This window comes from Candoia aspera, chromosome 2 (genome assembly GCF_035149785.1).
Source record: "Candoia aspera isolate rCanAsp1 chromosome 2, rCanAsp1.hap2, whole genome shotgun sequence".
In the NCBI taxonomy this organism is placed as follows: Eukaryota; Metazoa; Chordata; class Lepidosauria; order Squamata; family Boidae; genus Candoia; species Candoia aspera.
In genome coordinates, this window is record NC_086154.1 from 16,242,806 (window position 1) to 16,249,178 (window position 6,373).

The 6,373-nt window shown below is 42.4% G+C and overlaps 1 long non-coding RNA gene across 1 annotated transcript in view; it reads right to left on the minus strand.

The window, feature by feature from the left end:
• LOC134492206 (uncharacterized) overlaps positions 1–6,373 on the minus strand; it is a 313,653-nt gene that overhangs the window by 61,932 nt on the left and 245,348 nt on the right. The gene's annotated exons all lie outside the window — the stretch shown is intronic.

Consider the following 6,373-nt stretch of genomic DNA (forward strand, 5'->3'; position numbering starts at 1 on the left):
TCCTAATTCCAAGTCTTCTCTAGGGTATCCTGGTGGTCTCCCATCCAAATCAGGTCCTGCTAATTTTTCCGAAATCAGATAAAGTGGGTTGGATACTGCCAAATGCTGAGGCATAAAAAACACAACTTAAACCAAAATAAAATCACAGCTCTTGAACTAACTTTCTTTTTGCCACCAATTATGCTGAAGAATATTGAACGGCAGGTTTGACTTCAGCTATTTGAGCTTTAAGATCTTCTGGGCGGAGAAATAGTCATTCAACTGCCTTTTTTCTTTTCAGGTGAATAAAACAGATTTTGAAACAGTGTTTCTCAACCTTGGCAACTTGAAGATGGGTGGACTTCAACTCCCAGAATGCTGGCTGGGGAATTCTGGGAATTGAAGTCCACCCTTCTTCAAGTTGCCAGGGTTGAGAAACACTGTTTTAAAGGCTTCTCATTCATAGCATTTCAACCAGAGGAAAGGAGAGCATTTGTTTTCCTGAAAAAAGGATGAAAGATTATTTTTTAAATGTTTCAAAAAGGCTTTTCTAGGCGGTGCTTTAGGACAGAAAGAAAATAAAGATTCCGGGCGTTTTTTCAGAAGCCTATTTCAAATTCCGAAAAGATTTTAGCCTGTGGCAGCTTCTTGCTACCGGATTGGCTACTGCTGACGTCATAGTGGGTTTATTCCGTCAACGATCAGAACCGGCGTTCCTTTACATTGGATTTAGCCCCAAAGATTTGGCTAGAAATTACGCAATTTTTCAGTACTGGATTTTAACGAAAGCAAGATTTTAAAATTATTATTAATAATAATAGTAATAAGTTCAACGTTTAACTTCAGCGAATTTTTAAAGAACAAGTTGGGATGACGAAAATTTTGGAACATTTTAAAAAATATTGTTTTTTTAAAAAAGGGAAACGAAGTTCAAAAATAGTTTTTCGTTGTTTTAAACTAATTAGATCCTCCATATATATATATATATATATATATTAAAAGTATTCTTTCTCGTTCCTTAAAAAAAACCTTCCAAAATATTCTATTAAGGGTTTTGTTTTATGAAGGCAGTAAGACGTAATATATATTCAAAATACGCGCGCTGTCCTATTGCGAATATTTTGGAAGTTTAAAAAAAAACGAAAAAGACGTTTAAAATATATATTGGGGGGAACCTAATTATTATAAACAAAACCTTTAATAGAATCGCAAATACACGCACCCTCGCGTCCTCTCTCTCTTAAAAAAAAAAGCACTTCGAATTAATCGGGAAAGACAATCCAAATTGCCCCAGGTAGTTTTTCAACCCACCCGTTTTTGATTGATGAGCGAAGAAGGAACGTACGAGCGGAAACCGGAGAATGATCCACGGACCTCATCTGAGTAACATCTTTTTCGCTTCCTCCAGCCTTGTGATTTTACTCTTTACACCACCCAAACCGCACTGCGTAAAATCACCTTTGCTGTTGAAGGGGTTGTGGACTTTTGAAGCTCAACGAAAGTTGGAGGGGTAGAAAAAGGAGGTTTAGAAAGCCGCAGAGCTCCGGATTAAAGGAGAGTCCTTAAAAAGCAGCGGGAATCCACGGGCAACGCCCACTCTCCCGATCCTGATGAAAGGCGACGCCGTTTCTTTCTGTTTTGGTTAAACCGAAAAACTCAAAGGTTCAACAGCTGCTAGCCGACGGATAGCTTTAAGCGCAGCTCAATCCTCTGCTTCTTTAGCTAGAAGCCAATGGTCTGGAGCAGTGTTTCTCAACCTCAACAACTTTAAGATGTGTGGACTTCAACTCCCAGGATTCCCCAGCCAGCAAGTGGAATCCTGGGAGTTGAAGTCCACACATCTTAAAGTTGTTCAGGTTGAGAAACACTAGTCTGGAGTAAGGGCGCCCAGGAAATACAACGTTTTCTAGCTCTAACTCAACTCCTGGGGATTGGATGGTGCCTCCAAGGAGCTTTCTTGGCAGTAAAAAGGATTTGCGGTTTTCTGGGATGTTTCTTTCAATTCACAAGCCCTGGGGTCTCCTGGTGGTCTCCAATCCAGTTGGTGATCAGGTCCAGCTCTGTTAGGACTTCCACTTAGCTGGGTCAGTGCACAGTACTGCATCCAAAATTATTGTACGTATGTATGTATGTATTTACTTATGTATTGGATAAATTTATATGGCCGCCCAACTCTCACATGGTGACTCTGGGCAGCTTACAAAATTAAAATCCACAATACAAAAAAAACCCCACACCCTGAGGTGACTAGAAACACAATCAAACCAGCCACTTGATTGGCTCCGTCTCAATCTGAGGTCCGCAGGCCTGCTGACAGAGCCACGTCTTCAGGGCCTTCCAGAATTAATTATTAAACTTAATAATTAAATTAGCTATTAAAATTAAAATTAGAAATTTTAATTAATTCTTCAGTGTTCGCACTGAAGATGTTGCCTAGTCTGGCAATGAAACGTCTGCAAGAAAACAACAAGGCTCAGAGAACACCAAGACTCCACCAAGACTCCACAATTAAAAATTAATTTGCCATGCTCTCCTCTGGCTGCAAGCAGGGCACCCACAGGGTATGGCCAAAAAGGTCATGATGGGGGGCGGTGGTTCGAATCTGTATGACGGGGTGAGCTCCCGTTGCTAGTCCCAGCTCCTGCCAACCTAGCAGTTCGAAAACATGCAAATGTGAGTAGATTAATAGGTACCGCTTCGGCGGGCAGGTAACAGTATTCCGTGTAGTCATGCTGGCCACGTGGCCACGGAAGTGTCTACGGACAAACGCCGGCTCTTCGGCTTTGAAACGGAGATGAGCACCGCCCCCTAGAGTTGGACACGACTGGACTTAATGTCAAGGGAAACCTTTACCTTTACCTTTAAAAACCAGGCAGAGCTTTAATTGCACTGCAGCGGTTCCCATCCTGACTTTTTTGACCAACTCTGCAGATACCTCTGGGCTGTGAACCTATAACAAAAGTTCAGAATCCAGAGAAGAGTTGAGCAGGATTCCTCGGGGGTCAAAATTTGAGTTTCATGGCTTCGCTTAAGTTTTAGCTCTTATTGGTCTCCCAGTGTAATCTTCCTCCTTTTCACAATGAGGTTTTGTCGAGATGACCCTGAGGGCCTTTTGGGGCAGTTTAGAGTGGATAGGATAACAAATCCTCTTCTAAATAGGATGAGTCTACTGTGTCACAATCAGTAAAGGCAAGTGTAAAGTTCTGGAAAGCCAACTGGTCAGCTATTGGTTGTAATTATTTTCATTTTGCCTTGTTCAATTGTTTTGTTTCTATCACTAAATGTGTAGTTAGTACAAGCTATGGAACTTACATGCGTCTGATAAATCAGTGCATTATCCACTTACTTGGGAAACAAAGTAAGCAGCCTTTCTCAACTTTTGGACCCCGGAGGAACCCTTGAAATATTTTCCAGGCCTGGGGGAACCCCTGCACGTTCAGGCTCAAATACAGGCCAGAAGTTAAAAAAAATGTTATATTCATTTCATGTGCAGGCTTGTATACATGCATTAACAGGGTTCTTAAACTAAAAGAATGAAACTTACCTCTTTAATGTGAAGTTGCCCAAATTTGAAATAATTTTTTAAATAAATCGTGATCCCCCAGGGAATCCCTGGTAACCTCTTGCGTAACCCTGGTTGGGAAACCCTGCTGTAAAGGAATATGCTACAGGATATTCACTTTATTACAAGGAGAGTTAAACCTTAAATGCTTAGGTTGATTTTACTCTCTTCCCAGATTACTGGATTGCCAATAACCCTTCTCACATCTGGAATATTTCCCAGCAGTTGCCACAATATAAGAAACTAAGCTGGTTTTTTTTAATAGGCCTGAAGAAGTAAAAAGCCCGTTCTCTGTTTTTCCTTGGTTTTGTGCTTTCTCCACTACAGAACGTTGACCCCAAAGCCTCAGTCACAAGGCAAACATCATGTTCAGATGAACTTGCTAGACCGTCCTGTCAGCACCTGCTGGTTGAATGCAAGGTAATCTGGCACGGAGAACACATTTCCACCCTTTCTCCACCTGTTTAGCTCTTATGCAATCTTTGGACCAGGGCAATTTAACTATCCATAAGTCTCCTATATGAGAGCCAATTTGATTAAAGGTGCTGGACTAGAAACCAGGAGACTTGTTTATTAAATACATTTTTATGGCCGCCCAAGTCACTCACTGTGACTCCGAGGGGCTTACAGAAATAAAAACCCCAGTACAACCCCCACTCCCCCGGTGACAACAATACATTCAAACAAAGCACTTGATAGGCTCCGTATCAATCTGGGATCCGCTGGCAAAGCCATGTCTCCAGGGCCTTTCAGAAGAGCATGAAGGTGGGGGCCAGCCTTATCTCTGCGGGGATGATGTTCCTCAGGGAGGAAGCCACCACAGAGAAGGCCCCTCTTCTCGGTCCCAGTAGATGGACCTCCTTAATGGGGGGGACCTGTAACATACCCTGCCTCCCCAATCTGGTGGGCCAAGTAGATGTAACTGGGAAAAGGCGGTCCTCCATTTCCTATGAGTTTGTCCTGCCTGAGGCACAAAGACAGCTGGGTGACCTTGGGCCAGTCCCTCTCTCTCAGCCCAAGGAAGAAGCTGGCAAGGGCAAACCAGTTCCAAAGATCTTGCCAAGAAAACTGCAGGGACTTGCCAGTGTGGTTGCCAGGAGTCAAGACAATCTAGTACTACAATCCCATAAATATCTTGAGACTGACTGGAAGGCACCAAAGCCCTCTCCTCTGCACATGGAAATCAAGTGAGCCCCCCAACCTGAAAAATTGACAGCAGACGACTTTGCTACTTCCCCTGTCATGAGTACTGATGGTGAACAGGAGGGGGCCCCTATCCAGGGGGGAAAATGCACTCGTAGCTTAGAGACTTTGAACTTTCCTGCTAAGAAACTCAGAGCAGACCTGCCTTAATTCTTGGTTTATCTGTCAGGGTTTCCCATGGCCTTTCAGTCTGGTAGGATTTTCTGTCTATTAGAGCAGGGCAATAAACACTAGAGACCTAGATACCGTCTCAGCGAGATTCTTCGCTCTAAGATAGGAGATCCCCTTAGTATAATTCTCCAGTCTGAGCAGGATAGAAAGGAACTACACTGCAGGATTGTGGCGCTCTATTCTCTCACAATCCTCCCTGCAACATGGAGAGAAAAGCAGTGGACAAAAGGGGTCTAATTTGGGCAGCAAAGACAGTTGCAAACCCTTCCAAGATGACATGCAATACTAAGTGTAGACAGTGCTGCTCTGCGTTCCATAAACCACCTGCCTCCAAGCTACAAGAATGCCTGACTAGCAAGAAATACAGGTACTCCTCGCTTAACGACTACAATTGAGACTGGAATTTTGGTTGCTAAGTGAAGTCATTAAGCAAATCTGACCCAATTTTATGACCTTTTTGCGGTGGTTGTTAAGTGAGTCACCATGGGCATTAAGCTGATCACATGATCATTAAGCGAATCACATGGTTTCCCATTAATTTTGCTTGCCAGAAGCCAGCCAGCAAGGTCGAAAATGGCTATCACAGGACACTGCGACGGTCATAAATGCGAACTGGTGCCAAGCACCCAAATCATGATCACGTGACCACAGGGATGCTGCAATGGTCACAAGTGTGAGAACTGGTCATAAGTCATTTTTTCCAACACCATTGTAAGTCCAAACCATCACTAAACAAATGGTTGTTAAGTGAGGACTACCTGTATTTTATTCTTTAAATAAGCCCTGTTTACACTATCTCTGAAGGTGGCATGAAACAAGTTTATACCACCAGAGGAAAAACTCTCACTAAAGCACTTTGGCAAACTTCAGATTGGGAGAGGAAAGGAATTCCTTTTCAGTGATACAAAACCGGTTATCTATGAGAGCCACAGATCACTAAGAATGATTTCATTAGCTCTCTGGAGTGTCAAAATGGGAACTTTTGGATTATTTGGTGTTTCATCTTTAGTAATTACTACATTTCCTAATCTTATTCTTTACTTTAAAATGACAGAACATCTGAATACAGGAATATACCCAAGGTACTTTAATTTTAAAAAATCATATTTATCTGTTTGATGTACATGTAAGACTCTGGCTTTCTCTTTACAACCACCCAAAGACATAAGCCACGTAGTGCAGCATTCCAAGTATAAAATACAGTACTTCCTCTGAAATGTTTGGAGATGCCAAGTTTAGGATGAAGAATAAAACCCCAAACATATTCACACCATTATTTCTCAGCTATTTTTAATTCAATATCTGAATTTCAGATAAAAGAGGTTGAATGGGGAATCTGTTGACTGACCTAACAATCTCAACAGGTGCTTCAACTGTGCTTTAGCTTACAGGATTCAGCAAGTTCACCCACAACGGATGGATTGGTGAACAGCTTGTCCGCTAACTTCAACGGAAGTC